The 17,107-nt window shown below is 32.2% G+C and overlaps 1 long non-coding RNA gene across 2 annotated transcripts; it reads right to left on the bottom strand.

Annotated features, from left to right (window-relative positions):
• Positions 1–10,251: 10,251 nt before the first annotated feature.
• Positions 10,252–11,905, bottom strand: LOC140693056 (uncharacterized). 2 transcript variants are annotated; one of them, XR_012068711.1, is made up of 2 exons: positions 11,656–11,905; positions 10,252–10,578 (listed from the first exon to the last, which is right to left on the bottom strand). It is a non-coding gene; the product is annotated as an uncharacterized lncRNA (long non-coding RNA). The 2 variants fall into 2 exon arrangements; XR_012068709.1 differs by having other exon boundaries at positions 11,531–11,793.
• Positions 11,906–17,107: the final 5,202 nt, after the last annotated feature.

Genomic DNA, 17,107 nt, shown 5'->3' with positions numbered 1-17,107 from the left:
AACATTTCAAAACATACCCAAAGAAACTGATGCAAATTTCTCGTGGTCTCTGCTTTAGTTCAATGTTTTGCGTATATTTGCCATTTTATTTTTCTTAGAATAGCTCTTTTATGCACCTCTTTTAAGGTGTCTTGGTTTTGTTTTTTTTCATCTTGTTCAGGTTTGTTTGGTAAAGTCTTTTTTTTCACTTTATATATAAGTAATAACTGTGCAAGTTCGAGTATTCTTGGGTGAGAGATTTCTTACTTCAGTAGTTTCAAAATGTCATTTTAATTACCCTTGGCATATGTTTTCTGCTCAGAAATCTGCTGATAGCTTAATGGGGGTTCCTTTGTAGATTATCAAAATTTTTTTGGCTGCCTTTAAAATTTTACTGCATCACTGACTTGCCAATTTGCATATAACGTATCTTGAAGGAGGTATTTTTGTCTTAAAGTTATTGGAGTTTTGTTGGCTCATGGACTTGTTTATCAGTTCCTTACCAAGGTTCGGGAAGTTATCAACCATTAATATTTTAAATAAACAATCAGCTGCCTTCTAAGTTACTTCTCCCTCCAGGATTTCATGCTAATGTGCACTTCCTGAAGAAGTCTGATGGCTATTGTAGAATTTCCTCAGTTTTTAATATCTTGTATCTTTGCCCTCTCCTATCATTTCTAGTTTTGTATTGGTGAGTTTGCTTATCTCTCTTCCACAAAGACAGTCTTCTTCCAGTGCTTTCTGTTGTATTCTTCATCTCATTTACTTAGTTCATCTGGTCCTCCAATAATGTTAGGTTATTTTATAGATTCAGTCTCTTAGGTAATGTATTCCTTATCACCATTTATTTTATTCCTGAGCTCACTAAACTGCTTTCTGAGTTTTGTTTTCTGTATTGAGTTTCTGTATGACATCTCTTTGGATTCTCTATTAGTTATACGCCAATATTCCATGACTTTAAGTTTGTTTGCTGCAGGGTTGATATTTTCTGTGTGTGTGTGTACATGCGTGTGTGCGTGTGCGTGCACGTGTGTGTCTGTGTCAGTGTCTGTTTCTGTCTATCTGTGTGTGTGCTTGCCTTATAATGTTACTGAGATTGGTCATGAACTTGGTAAATTATTGTTCTGATGACACTAAAAAACAGAATGGGATTTGGAGTCCTTGATTTTGTTTCCTGGTATTTTGCAATATTGCACAATTTTTGGTTTTAATTACCTGAGCTACCTCTGACAATATTTCAAAATTGCACTTTCCAGTTTCTACTGTCTGGATAAAAGATTGCTTACATTGTCACTTCTTAGACAACTCTGGTAGTTAATGCCACTGTTGTCACTGGTATGGTGAACCCTTCCTTTTATCTGATATCCCTTGAGACTCAGTCCACACATTGAGGAAAGTTGTAAAGACATGTGGGAATTTGAAATCAGGCAAGTGTCTTTGCCGTGTCCAATGTTTCAAGGAAACTTGTCTCCACCACTGTGAATAGGATGTAGGGAGAGTGTCATGAATGTCTGAGTGTCTAAAGGATGGAAATTCTGTCTGCATTGTGGCTCCCTCCTAGTTACCTGTGACCATGAGTGATGGTGCACTTGGTAGCTGAAGCTGTGTGAACCACTGTGACCTTATTTCTACTGGGTACTCTTAACCTGTGGGCTCAGATACCCCAGTCAGTGGGCCTTGGTCGCAGGCACCAGCTCTGCTCTTCCCTCAGTTCAGCCACCTTTATGTGTTTTAGCCCATCAAACTTCAGCTGCACACGTGTGCTCTGGAGTATTGTTTTGTGTTGTAGTTATTTTTGTTGAAATGTGAAAGTTTCACTGACTGTAGATTTAAGGGGAGAGACAGAAATAATTTAAACTTATGTCACTATTTTCAAAGTCTATACTGTTTCATTTAAAAGCTTAAATTCTAATAAGGAAATTACAAGAACAGTAAAGAAAGTGAACAAATCACCTCCTAATATCAGAGTACTATAAAATATTTTGTTTGTCCTGGGTTCTTTTCTTCAATGTTTTTCCCTCATGCATGCACATTTTACTATAATATATGCCTATAAACTCTTTAAAATCATTTAAATTATTAAAATATTTCTCTGTGATGTAAATATAGCCCTGATGCTTCTCTAATTTATAACTAGTAGCTTGCATATTTCTGTCTTCCCCATCCATCTTCCTGTCCCCAATGGAAACCACTACTTGGTACACTACACATATATATATGATTCTGTTTCTTTTTTTTTTAATGATTATTTCTCTCATATCTTTAGTTTCCTCATGTAAGTGGTAATGTAGAGTGTTTTTCTTTGTATGACCTGTTTTCCTGTGTGCAACAGTCTCTGGGTCCAGTCACATTGTTCCAAAAGGCATAAGTTTATTTTTTGATATGACAATGACTAAGTATTTATTATGTTATTTATATCTTACATCTACTTCAGCCAATCATCTGTTGATGGGCAGTTGAGTTGTGCTACATACCTTGGCTATTATAAATGATGATGATATGAACATTGGGGGTAATATATCCTTTAAATTTAATGCTTCCATTTTTTTCAGATTTATATCAAAAACTGGAATTGCTGGAAAATATGATGCTTCTATTTCTAGTTTTCTTAGCAGTGTCCACACTTTTATAATAGTGGATGCATCAATTTATATTTCCACCATATGTGTACCTGGGTTCCCTTTAATCAACATTCTTATTAATGTTTGTCATTTGAAGAATATTTTTAATATCCATTTTGGTTGCTGTGAGATTATATTTCATTCTGGTTTTGATTTATGATTTCCTAATTAATAGCAATGTTATGTTTCTTTTTATGTGCATGAAAATCATCCACATGTCTGTTTTTGAAAAGTTTCCATGAAGATCCTTAAACTGTTTTTATTTTGGGGTCTTTGTTTTTTAAATATTGGGTCTAATATGCTACATATATATATTATGGATATTAACTAAATGTTGGTTTCCTTGTGTGAAACTCTTCCTTCTATTCTGTGTGTTGTCATAAATCTTGCTGAAGGTTTCCTTTGCTTTGCAAAAGGTTTTGCACTTCACACTTATACAAGAAGTGGAATCCCTGTATCACATACTATATCTATTTTTTCCCAGTAATAGTAAAAACTGTTATTGTTATTTTTCCTTTTTTTAACTTACGAGTTAGATCAAAAATAAATTTTGCTATGATTTTTCTCAAAGGCAGTTCTGCTCCTGTTCATGGTCAGAAATTGTATATTTGCAGGTTTTGCATTTAGGATATTAATCCATTTTTATGTTACTGTGTATTCTATGGAAGGAAGTGCTCATACATCTTTCTATTACATGTAATATTCTGTTTTCCCAGAACTAGTCTTTGAAGAGATTGCCTTTTTTTCCTTTGTATACTGTTGCCTCATTCATTGTAGACTAATTGAGCTTATGTGTGTGGGCATATTTTTGGACTTTTTATTTTGTTCCATTAATCTATGTGTCTCTTTTAGTGATATATTTTGATGTTTTGATTACTGTATCTTTGTAGTATGTTCTAAAGTTAGGGAGGATAATACCCACAACTTAGTTCATTTTTCAAAGATAATTTTAGAAAAATGGTTCTTTCCAGTTTTTGTATAAATTTTATTATTTTTCTCCTTGTTTTGTGAAGAAACATATGGATTCTGTGAGAATAGAAATTTACTAAAAGAAAAAACCTAAGAGAAACACTAAAATATCGAGGATAAATCATATAATATTAAACAAACAATGGATTGCTGTATATATCAAAGGAAATATATATAAAGAAAAATGACAAAAAAAAGTCCATGGGGTATAGCAAAAGCAGTATTAATAGGGATGCTTATAGCAAAATAATCCCACTTATATAAATAAGAAACATCTCTCTCTTATAACATAATCATACAAACTGAAGATGTAGCAAAATATGAAACAAACTTGTTAGTAGAAGGAAAGACAGCTGAAAGGTCAGAACATTCATAAATAAAATAAAGATTAAAAATACAAATATTCAATCAAAATAATAATGTCTTTTCAAAGATAAATAAAATGGATAAAATTTAACCAGACTCATGAGTAATAAAAGAGTTCAGATTAATAAGCTCAGAAATAAATGAGAAGTTACAGCTTATATCAAAGAAATAAAAAGCATTATAAGAAGATACAACTAATTTTATGTAAATAAAATGGAAACCCTAGAAGAAATATACAATTTCTGAGAAACACATAATCTCCAGGATGGAATGAGAAATAGAAAATATGAAAAGATTACCACTAATGACATTAATAAGTAATTAAACAAAATCTCCCAAGAAACAAAATTCCAGGCATAGACAGCTTCACAGGTAATTTGTGCCAAACATTTAGAGAACAGCTATCACCTATACTTCTCAGAGAATTCCAAAAATATGCAGAGGAAGGAAGGCGTCCTACCCCAACTTTCTGTATCACACTACTACTAAAACTGAACAAATACCTCAAAAAACAACAGGTTAAATACTACTGACAAGCATAGTTTTAAAAATCATCACTAAATTGTTAGCAAAGCAAAAAATACATTTAAAGGATTATACATTATGATTAAGTCCATTTTATTCCAGGGATGCAAAAGTGATTCATTACCCACAAATTAATTAATATGATACACCACACTAACAAATTGAAGAATAAAAATTATATGGTCAAATCAATAGAGACATAAAATGTTTTGAAAAATTCCGTATCTATTTGTGACTAAGTTTCTCCTCAAATTGGGCATGAGGAAACATACCTCAACACAGATAAGGTAATACATGACAAGATCTCAGCTAACATGACACTCACTGATTAAAAGCTGCAAGCATCTCCTTTAAGGGCAGGGAGAAGACAAGAATGCTCACTCTTACCACTTTTATTCAGAATAATATTGGAAATTCTAGCCATAGCTATCCAAAGTTAATGTAAATATAATATAGAAAATGAAGAATATGAGTAAATGTATCTGTGTGCAGATGACATACTTTAAACAGAAATCCATAGATGGCACCTCAAAACTACTAGGGTTTATCAATGCATTTGATTAAATTTCAGAATGTAAAATTAACATACAGAAAGCTTGCATCTCTGCACACTAACAACAAGCTAACAGATAGACAAAGTAAGGGAACTGTCTCATTACAGTTGCATTACAAAAAAAAAAACCTGGAAATATATCCAACCAAGGAGGTAAAAGAGCTGTACACAGAAAACTATTAAATATTTATAAAAGTAACTGAAGATAATGCAAACAGATGAAAAGATATACTGTGTTCATTGATGAGGAACAAAATATTGATTAAATGAGAGTACTAGCCAAGAAAATACACTAATTAAATTCAGTGATTATCAAAATACCAAGGGTATTTTCAGAATTTAAAAATAAATAATTCTAAAATTTACATGTAAACACAAAAGACTTGAAATCACTAAAAAAAGAAAAGAAAAGAAAAGAAAAGAAACAATAACACAAACATAATTTACAAAGAAATATGTGGATGTATCACTTTCCCTGATTTAAAACTATAATACAAATCTACAGTAATAAAAAGAATATGGTAGGGGCACAGAACAAAGGGAATAATGGAACACATAGAATGCCTAAAAATGAAATCAGACAGTTATGGTCATTTAGCCCATTACAAAAAATGAATATACAGTTGGGGAAAGATTACCAACAGGCATATGAAACCGGTTAACATCATTAACCATCAGAAAAATGCAAGTCCAAAACACAGTGAGATTTTATTCAGTCCTTTCAGAATGACTATAATCCAAAAGATAACAAATATAAGTGTTGGTGAGGATGTAAGAAAATCAAACCTGATGCACTGCTGGACTGAGCGTAAATTGGCGCTGACACTGGAAAACTGTATGCAGTTTTCTCTCAAAATTAAAAATATAATCCAACGTATCCATATCTGGATACTTATTCCAAGAAAATAGAAACACTAACTAGAAAAGATAAATTCAAACCTTTATTCACTACGGCATTATTTAAAATAGACAGGATATAGAAGCAAATTAATTGCTCATCAATAGATGATGGATAAAGAAAATGCGTGTTCATAGTATATATAACTACCCATCTATCTTTTATTTTTATATTTCATAGATTTATCTATATTTATATATATAAATATATATAAGTATATATGCATATATATGCCCACAAACAGATAAAAATACAATAGGTTATTACTCAGCTATAAAAAGTGTAACTTCTTCATTTGCAACAAATGGTTAGACCAAGAGGGTAATATGCTAATTGAAATAAGTCAGAAAGAGAATGACAAATGCTGTATGATTTTACTCGTATTTGGAATTTAAATCAAATGAAAATTACACAGCATAAAAGGAGATATAGATATACAAAGTAACTGGTTGTTTACCAGAAGGGGAGAAATGGGTTGAGGAAAAAGAAATATTTGACAAAAATTAAGAGAGAAAATTTTCCAGTTGCAAATTAAATGAGTCAGGGACAAGAAATGTGCTGTATGGGGAATAGTAAATAACTATGAAATATCTTTAAATAGCAACATATCATAACTAGATATATTCTGGTGATCAGTTTGAAATGTACTAAAAATAGCAAAGAGTATGATGTGTAAGAGAAACTAATACAGTTTGTAGATAAATGTACACTTCAAAAGAAACATACTTATAGAAAAAAAATAGACTTGTAGTTAACACAGGCAGGGGTTGGGAAAGGAGAATTTGATTCATGCACTCAAATGCAACAAACTTCCAGCTGTAAAATAAACATGTTCTAGGGATGCCCCATAGTAACATAAAAATTACAATTAATACTGCTTTTTGTTATATATGAATGTTGTTAAGAGAGTAGACCCTAAGGTTTTTCATCACAACCAAAATACTAATTGTATTTCTTTAATATTGTACTTAAATTAAATAATGAATTCTCCCTAAAGTTGCTATGATATTTATTTCATTATACTTGTAAATCAAACCACTCTCATGTGCACCTAAACTTAATGATCTTCGCCAATTATATCTCAATAGAAGCAGGAGGAAAAATGGAAAGTCAATGTTCATTTTTTCCCATGTCATTTCTCATGATTGTTTCTGCAGCAAGTAAAGTTGAGTCATGATATACTTATCCTAGGTAAAGATACTAATAAACAAGTGATTCTAATAAATAATACATAAAGATACCAATATAATTAGTGTTTTATCATGCCTTAAACTTTCTTTTTGTTAACAGCCCACTGCTTCTGTAGGTTTGAATAGTTCACTCTGTGTATTAATCTGAGAGTAGGGAATGTATGCAAAATTTAACCCTGGCTGCTATTGCGGTGAGTGATAAAGTTCACTGTGTCTGAAATATTGTCTCATCTACATGACATCATCAGTAAGAAAGGAACATGCTAGGTTGGTAAACATCTCAGCATGGTAAAATCTCAGAACTCCTAAAATTCTTAACTGTTTTGCAATGGGAATGGAATACTGGCAAATGTTTGATTTTGGATAACAATGTGGTGTTTTCTCATTGTTGCATTTGGGGATGTGAGGAAAATCCCTGAGATCCACAACAAACAATCTTGCACAAGTGCTGGGCAAAGAAGTGTAAAGGTTCTGCATTATTAGGACTGAGGGCTGCTTTCAAAATGATGACTGCACTCACTCTATTCCAGGTAGTCCAAGGAAAGTAATGTTACTGCAATTTCTAGGAAAACAGGAATAAGTCAGTTGTTCAGTCTCTATAAATTAGTCAACGTGTGTTCAAAGCAAAACTAAGTTGTACCAACAATGAGAATTAAAAGAAAAAACACTAAGATATAAGCTTAAATTAAAAAGGAGACACAGTCCTGTTTTGGGCTCTGGGGACTGGAGAATGTATATGCCTCAGTCTAATTAAAGGTTTCAGTGGTTTTACCCTAACATCAGCTCAGGATTCAATGAACAGGTAATAATTAATACACTGGGAGAATTATAATCTACCTCTCCCTGATCGGTAGAAAATCTGATGGCTCAGTGAAATTCTTAATTCACAGAGATTCTGCCAGATGCAGAGGAATAATTCACTGATGGCTCAACTAAGACAAGCTTAGTTAATGCTTAACAATCCATCTTCACACACACACAGTGGTAGACAGATTTGTAGTATTTAGTGGGAAGAATTCAGTGGGCAGAGCTCAGGGAATAGTTTTCAAACACCAGCCAACTTTTGTACTTTGCCAATAGTCTAGCTTTTCCCAGGTAGAAAACAACAGATAGACTAACAAATAATATTCTTCTTTAGGATTTCTAATTTTGAAAGTAAACTGTTGCTTTTGACTTATCAGTATAGAACATTGTTAAGATGATCACGGTAAGACCCACTGTCTAATAAGAGAGATGGAAACTAGCTGCTGAACCATCCCATCTGAACCCCAGACTGCTAATGTAAACAACAACATAGCCACCATCATATTTGTGCTGACAAACTTAAAATCTTGATGTTTCTGTTGTAGGATCAACCACTGCTGTCCATACACAGATCTCCTACTGCAAGTGGTCTCTTTTCTTCTCTTGGTAAAGGACATATTGGCGGAATGTTGCGTGAGCTTACCCTGGCCCATTTGCCAATTCTCAAGATTATCAAAGGCTTTATTCACAATTGGTGACACAATTTTGGACTCAATATTGCCATTTCAGTCTTATCAGCTGACACTGGATGCATGATTATGACCAGAAGCCTTAGATACCCTGACATTGCCTACAAATTTTCCAGCATTTCAGGGCATTTCACATTCTGAAAATGCTTCACCTTTTATTTTAAGTAAAAGGGAATTACTCATAGTCTTCCATGAATATTTTATATTTCTTAATATCTGCAGAAATTTTATATTCTTGCAGTTGGACAAATTTTAAATTCTACCACCCTCACCTCCTTCTAGTCCACACATTTTAGATTGCTATTTAGTTTCTGAATATGACCACCACTACCAAGGTTCTAGTACCTCTTAGATACTTCCTGTGTTAAGGTTAGAAGTGGCAAAATTTGTGTGGTGTCTATAAACCTGTATTAAATATATGCAATGGCACTGTCTCTTCTGGACGAAGCTCTGATTCTAAGAAGTAAATTAATTAGAAGGCAGTATAGTTATTGGTATGGGGAAGAGAATCAGCTATTTTGGGGTGGGTGGGTGATGAAGAGACAGGAAAAATTCCAGCAAATGAGAATGGAATGCTTTAGGCCTCTGGAGGCATGAATTAAGAAGAAAATAATACTTTGTCTCCTGTACCTACCTCCACTACTGTCTTGAATGACTAGTCCATGGGCTATGAAAAGAGCTAGTTTGTGGTGAAGAGTAAAGACCATAACGAAATAGTTTGAAAACCATGAGAGTTTTGTTGCTTCAGGAAAGTAGATTTTGCTTAAAGTCAACATGTATTTTTCATTCACTAAATAATAAAATGCATCTTGTGGCACGTGTTGTGCTTACAGTGCTGGTATCCAAGTTAGACAAGGAAAGTTGGATAGAAAACATCTGGAGGAGGTGGTTTCTGTGCTGAGACTGGGAAAATCTAAGTAGGTAAATGGAGGACATCCTAAGTCCAAGGATGAGATGGAGCAACAGTTTTGAGGTTGGAGTTAATATGGTTGACAAGCATTTGCCTGGATATATCTCCAGATACAGTGAAACATAAAGATATTCCAAGGTAGCCAGATGCCAGATCTATAAAGAAATGACTAAACTATGTTGAGATGTGGACTTAGATTTGGAAATGCTTTAAGTGCCCCTCTGAGGATGTAAGCATATCTTTGGCTGGAACATAAAAGCAACATTAAATTTTCACTAGAAAATATAGTGCAGACCCTTGAGGGAGGAAAAGAAAGCACCAATTGAAATGCATTGAGAACAGCACAAAGAAGACCATAGAAAAAATTACTTCTTAAATTCTACCTCATGCTGAATGTGCCATCTGAGATTACATCACGTGACTGTTATGATTCCAGGGATGACATAATAGAGACCATGACTCCTGAGCCGGTTCCTGCATTTATCTCCTGTTCCAACCTATCATAACTTAACACTTTAAATACTTTCCAGGATCAACCAGAAACCACTTAGTACTGTTCCCTCTCTCCATGTTTTTGTCTTTTTCCAAATTCTTCCATTTTCTCTTCTTCCTTACAAGAAATTATATAAATGTACTCACATATTGTTCCATCAAATGATCATATCAATCAAATATCTCTTTTTTTTTTAAATGCTAACTTAGTCTCGAGTTTAAATCTTTACTCTATTTTAAAAAATATAAGGACAATACAGGTACACATTTATGTTTATTGTTCAAATAAGAATATTGCAGATATATGTCGACATTTGCCATCATAAATTTTAATCTTTGCTATCCTGCATAATCTGGTAGTCCTCTGGTAGATCAATTGTAATTAGGATGACGTTATTAAACTGAAGATAGCTGATGAGTTGGCCTTGAAAGAGAGGTAGTTGATGTATCAGCTATCACTGGCAATGGAAACCGTGGGTTGCTCCCTGGTTGAAGTTTAGAAAAACGACCTTCATGGGCAGATATGTTGTGATATCTATTTGGAAAAGTAGAAGGCTCCACCATCAGTCCAAAATAATTGCCCTGTATGGGAGACAAGATGCTGTAATGAGAAATAGAAGTTGTAGTTGTAATGAAGTTCACAGCACAGCCATTTGCTTCAGTTTAGCTGCTTTGGGAGTGCCTGTGGATAGTGGTCAACTGATTTAAAGTAGCACATTGATCCACTGCAATTTGTTCTCGTGGTCTAACTGACACTGATGATGAAGGAGAAAAATCACCTCTGATCGGGGTATTTGTATCACCAATTATATGGCTAGTAGAGGGCTTTCTGTTAAGAGGCATGTTTAAATTAGGAGAAGGTAAAAATGCACTTTCTCCACTAGTGTCAGCCACAAAATCAGAATTATGATTATCTATATTACCCACTCCTATAAAGTGCTTCTTGTTGAAATCTTCAGCCAATGAAGATACCAGAGAGACATTTTTAATCTCAACTCTTATTTTTATTCTCACTAAAATTTGGGGACAGCCTCGTTTAAAATTTGAAATATGGTAGAATTGCAGCTACAATCAAAGTGGAAAGATTTTAGTAATATTTTAAACCAAATTAGAAGACTACAATAAGCCTAACCTATAAAACCTCAGATTTCACGTTTACAATGCAAAGATAATATCATCAAAATATGAGCAATTCTGACTATTTTTTGAAATTCCTTATTTCGAATATACACATTTAAATAATACAGTCATCAAGTTTAAGAAGTTAGCATTTGCAGTAACGGTGAAAGCCACTTTTGAAAACAGCTTTAATACCTTTATTTAGATTTCTGTTAAGATTCATAGTTGCTAGCAAAGTTTATCATAATCTTGACTACTTAAGGCACTATCCTCATTTTTATAAAAAATTAAGAATTATAGCCTTAGTAGTTTTATACAATTTTCAAAAAACTTTCAATTTATGTTACCATAGATTGATGTACAAAATTAAATTTTATATCTAAGTTACCAAGTTGTAACTAAACTTTGTGAATACCTTGTTTAAAATATAGACTTCTTTTTCTTCTGCCATAAAGACAGCTAGACAAGCAGATCTTTGAAAATTCTGCTGCAATTACCTAAACCCATAAAGCTTTAGCTGTATAACTAAACTTTTCATACTTCCAGGTTCAAATATTCTGAAAGGGGCCTTTCTTTCCAAAACTTCCTTCTTAAAGACATCTTCATCAATCACTATGGAAGATCCATTATCATCCCACCAGATGGATTTAAATTGGTCACCCCCATACATTTTCCAGAGTTTTCTTGGAAATTTCAGAGAACGAAAATCATTATCTCCAACTGGTTCAGAGTCACAATGTGTGTAACATGGTCTTTTTATCAAGGATCCTTCTGACAAAGTCAGAGAATCAATTTCTTCAATCATAGACCTCAAGTCCAAGTCCCCAGAGAATGTTTGATCACAAAATAGAGATCTACTGGAGTTTCCTGAACCAGTTGACCCATCTTTAGGAAACTTATCTTGAATTTCTGAAGAAACAAGTGCCATCTCAAATAACTTTTTCTGCAGCTACTTTTCTATTCTGCATGGTTTTGAGCACTACAGCTTCAAATGCTGCTCTGGCAAGCCTGCACATTTAAACTAGTAGGCCATCACAATGGTTCACAACCTGAGTAGCTGTGACATCACAAAACGTCTGGTCTCCTAGCAACCCAAGATTAACATTCAGCCAGTGTTTCCTTCTCATTCATCCAGTGAAAATGAATCATATAAGATGCTTATTTTTATAGTGTGATCTGCAAATATTATCCCCACAAAATCTTTTTAAATAATTTAATTTTGGGGTCTATGAAATAAAAAAAATTCTCCTTCCTTTTGTACACAAATTTATACCAGTTTGGTGAACAGAGTATAAATAATGCTCAAAATAAATAAAATAATTTTAAAGTTTTGGAATTTAAAGTGAAATTTGTGTAAAACTTGTACAGAAAATTTATAACTATTTCATTATCTTTTGTAATTAAAGTGAAACATAAGTTGATGTGGAAATGGAAGTAATTATTTATCTGTGTACCTTAAAAAAGTAGCTCTATATTCAAAACATGAGCAGAATAAATGTCAATTTCTTTGGTATGTTTATAAATAAATGGTAAATATTTATGAATTAAAATTATAAAACTTTAATCAATCAAATTTAAGAAATCTCAAAGTGGGGAAATTTTGTTTTTAATTGTACTTCAGTGCTATATGTAAAACTAATGTAATTTAATATTCTACTTTAAAATTACACAAGAGAAAATCTTATTGTATACATACAAATGTTTATTTTTACCATTCTTTCACTCAGAGGTTTTTCAGTCCCTAGAAGGAATAAATTTTCCTGTCATCTTTATAATCCATACTCTTTTGGATTCTGTTAAGTGCTCCAAAATGATGTTGATAAATACACTTATGCACAAGATCCTGGGTTCTATAAGCAGTGCCTCCATTAAGGGGCAAACAAACAATCAAAAAAACAAAGAAATAAGTGTATATGTGGGTTGGTGTGGAAAACACCACATAATGCATTTTAGGAAGCATTATGTTTCCCAGTCCTGAATCAGTTGGCATTGTTAATATAATATGGCATTTTAAGACAAGTGATTTGTGCGCTAATTGTAAATAATAGCTATGTTCTGTATCAGTAAACTGTAGTAAATTCAGTTCTACCAAGAGTTATATTCTTTATTTAGAAATAATTTCCATTAAACATAAGCCAAATTCAAAATGAGAGATAAAATTTTTAAATAAATAAATGTACACTCAAGCTACAATGTATATTTTTCCTTCTGTATGTGTATATTACATTCTAAATAAATATTAGCAACCTGATTTCATGGCATATTATAAGTATTGTAAACTATAGTTAAGTTTGATTTAGTCCTGTTTCATAAGTATTATTTAACAAATGCAAATCAATATATGTGATACCATCAATTAAAAAACAGAGAATTCAAAAGTGACAATCTCAGAAAATGTAGGAAAATTATTGACAGAACTGATCTTAACTTTTGTATACAAAAAAATCTTAACAAATTTGCTTTAAATAAAATATAACTAAACATAATAAAAGCCATATATGAAAAACCCATGACAAAAATCAAGTTCAATGTTAACATACAGGAAGGTTTTCTTCTGGTCAAGTAATAAGAAAAAGTAGCTCATTTTCACAAGTCCTAAATTACACTACTCAAAGTCCTAGCCAGAAAAACTAGTCAAGAAAAATTATATAAGGCTTCCAACTAGTAAACAAGCAGTAGAATTTTTACAAATGACATAATTATACACAGATGGAAAACTCCATTTACTCCTCCAGTGAATGCTAGAAATAATGAACAAACTTAGCAAACTTGCAGAATACAAAATCAATATACAAATATATGTTGCATGTTTATACACTAACATCACATTATCAGAATAAGGAATTAGGAAAACAGTTGTGTGTACATTTATACCAAAAAGAATAAAATAGGAATAAATTTGATAAGTGAAATAAAAGATCTAAACATAGTTCTATAAATTAAATGTGTAATAAATATAAGTATACAAAAGAAATAAAAGATATTCTGTGCTCATGGATTGCATACAATGTGAGGAAATACTCTAATCTATGTTTCACATTTTCAATCTCCCCAGCACTACATATTGAGGAGAATGTGTTTTCTTCATTTTATACTCTTGCTTCATTTTTCATGGGTTAATTGATCATAGGTGTGAGGGATTATATCTGGTTGCTCAATTCTCTTCTATTGATTGGTGTCTGTTTTTGAGCCAGAATCATGTTGTTTAAATTACTAAAGCTTTGTAGGACTGTTTAACATCAGAGAATATTACACTAATTGATTTAATACTCTTTTTCAAGTTTGTTTTGACAACTCATGATCTTTGTAGTTACATATATATTTTGAAGTTATTTTTTCTATTTAATGCAAAAATCTCATGGGTATTTTGACATGAATTACACTAAATGTAGATTGCTTTGGGTTGTATGGTTGTTTCAACCATATAGTTTCACATCATTAACATAAGAGATCTTTTCATTTCTTTGAATCAGTTTTAATTTCCTTCATCAATGGTTTCTATTTTTTAACGTATAGTTTTTCATCTTATTCGTTAAGTTCATTTGTATGTATTCCTTACATATATATATATAATTATATACATTATATTTGTAAACACATTTCCTGCACAAATACAACAGTCAGAAGGCAGTGACAAGACATATTCAAAGTCCTGAATGAAAGAAAGCTGTAATCTAAAATAATTTATCAAGCAAGGCTATCCTTTAGAATAGTAGGAGAGATAAATAACTTCCACAAAAGCAAATACTAAAAGAAATTAGCGACAGAAATAGAAATAATGAAAATCTACTCTAAGAAAAAAAGAAGCAGTATGCCATAGAAATGAGAAAGGCATTATTAAAAAAGTAATAGCTACAATGACTTACAATAGAATAAACATGATGTTAAAAAGAGGACATCAAAATTTTTAAGGGTTAGAGAGTGAAATAGGAAAATACAGAGTATTTTCTTCTTGTTTCTGTTCTCTTTATGATGGGTTAGAATTTGTATTCCTATCAGTTAAAATAAACAGATACAATAACTGGTCATTATACATACAAAAGAGGTTAACCATAAGTCAAAAGCCTACAATGAAGTCACAAAGACAAATAGAAACCAAGATAATAAAAGAAAACTTATCAAACCACAAAAAGAAAAAGAAGTGAACAAAAAGGAAATACAAAATCAAATGGAAAATGTTCAAAATGGAAATAAACACCAGTCTCTCAATAATTATCACAAATGTTAATGCACTTAGTGATTCAATCAAAAGATATATATTGTCAGATGGGATAATATAACAAGACCCTACATTTTGAAGCATACAAGAGACCCAATTTTGTAAGAGGAATACACATCAATTGAATGTCAGAAGATGGAAAAATATATTCCATGCTAATGGACATGACAAGAAAGCAGGACTAGCAGTACTGACTTCACACAAAAGAGACTTTACAAGAAAGGCCATAGAGAAAGATAAACAAGGACATGATATGGTGATTAAAGGAGAAATACAAAATAAGGGTTTTATACACATTAAGATACATGCACTCACAACAGGAGCACCTAAATACATAAAGCAAATACTAATAGATGAAAAGGGAGAAACTGATGGGAATACAATCACAGTAGGAAATTATAACACCCCATTATCATCACCAGACTGGTCTTTCAGACAGAAAATTAATAAGGGAACAAAGATACTAAAAGATATGATAACATAATTGGATTTGGTTTATATTTTCATAACAGTACTTCTCCCCAAAACAGAATATACATTCTTTTCCAGTGCACATGGAATGTTTTCTAGGAAAGATTACGTACTCAGGCACAGAAGAAGCCTTAACAAATTTTAGAAGATAAAAATTATTTCAAGTATCTTTTCTGAGTATAATAACATGAAACTAGAATTCAATCACAGAAAAACAGAGAGAAAAAATGACAGCATGTAGATTCAACAACATGGTACTAAAACAAGGGGGGGAGCTGATGAAGTAAAATAAGAAATTTAAAAAAAACCTTGAGAAATATGACAAAACACTATGCAATGTTTATGGAATACAGTTAAAGCCGGCTTAAGAGGGAAGTTCATAGTGACAAGGCTCTCCTCAAAGTAGAAGAGCAATTTCAAATAAATAATCTAATGTTCTATGTAAACTAATCATGAAAAGAAGAACAAACAAAACCAAAAGTCAACAGAAAGAGGGAAATAACGATCAAGGAAGAAACAATTGAAATAGAGATTAAAAATAGAAAAAATCAAACAATTCTTTGAAATAGTAAACAAAATTGACAAAACTCTGGACAGACTCATCACAAGAATAGAGAGAGAACACAAATAACATAAGAAATGAAAATGGAGAAACTATAAATTCTGCAAATAATTTGGAAAATATAAGGGAATACCATGAGCAACTATATGGAAACAAACGGGATAACCAGGAAGAAGTGGAGAAGTTTCAGGAAATATTCAGCCCACCATTTTTGCATTAAGAAGAAACTGACCATTTGAAAAGACAGACCACCAGAAATGAAATAGAATTATCAATAAAATAAAAAATCTCTGCAAACAAATATTCAGACCCAAATAGATTCACTGGGGAATTTGACCAAACATAGAGAGAAAAAATCCATAGCACTCCTCCTCAATCTCTTCCAAAAATTGATATGGAGAGAGTACACCCAAACTCAAACCATAAGGCCAACATCAACCTGATACGAAAACCAAACAAAGACACTACCCCAAAACAAAACTATAGGTCAATATCATTGATAAACACAGATGTAAATGTCTTTAAGAAATTATTAACTAACAAAATCTAACAGCATGTAAAAAAAGATTATACACCATGGTCAAGTTAGGTATTTCCCAGGAACACAAGGATGGTTGAACATATGCAAATCAGTCAATCAATTTTGATACAACATATCAACAAAAGAGAGGACAAAAAACCACATAATCATCTCAGTAGATAAAGAAAAAGCATTTGATAAAATTTAACCACTATTTGCT

This window comes from Vicugna pacos, unplaced genomic scaffold (genome assembly GCF_048564905.1).
Source record: "Vicugna pacos unplaced genomic scaffold, VicPac4 scaffold_19, whole genome shotgun sequence".
NCBI classification, from domain to species: Eukaryota; Metazoa; Chordata; class Mammalia; order Artiodactyla; family Camelidae; genus Vicugna; species Vicugna pacos.
Note: the sequence above shows the minus strand (reverse complement) of the source record. Positions and strands in the feature narration are given on the sequence as shown.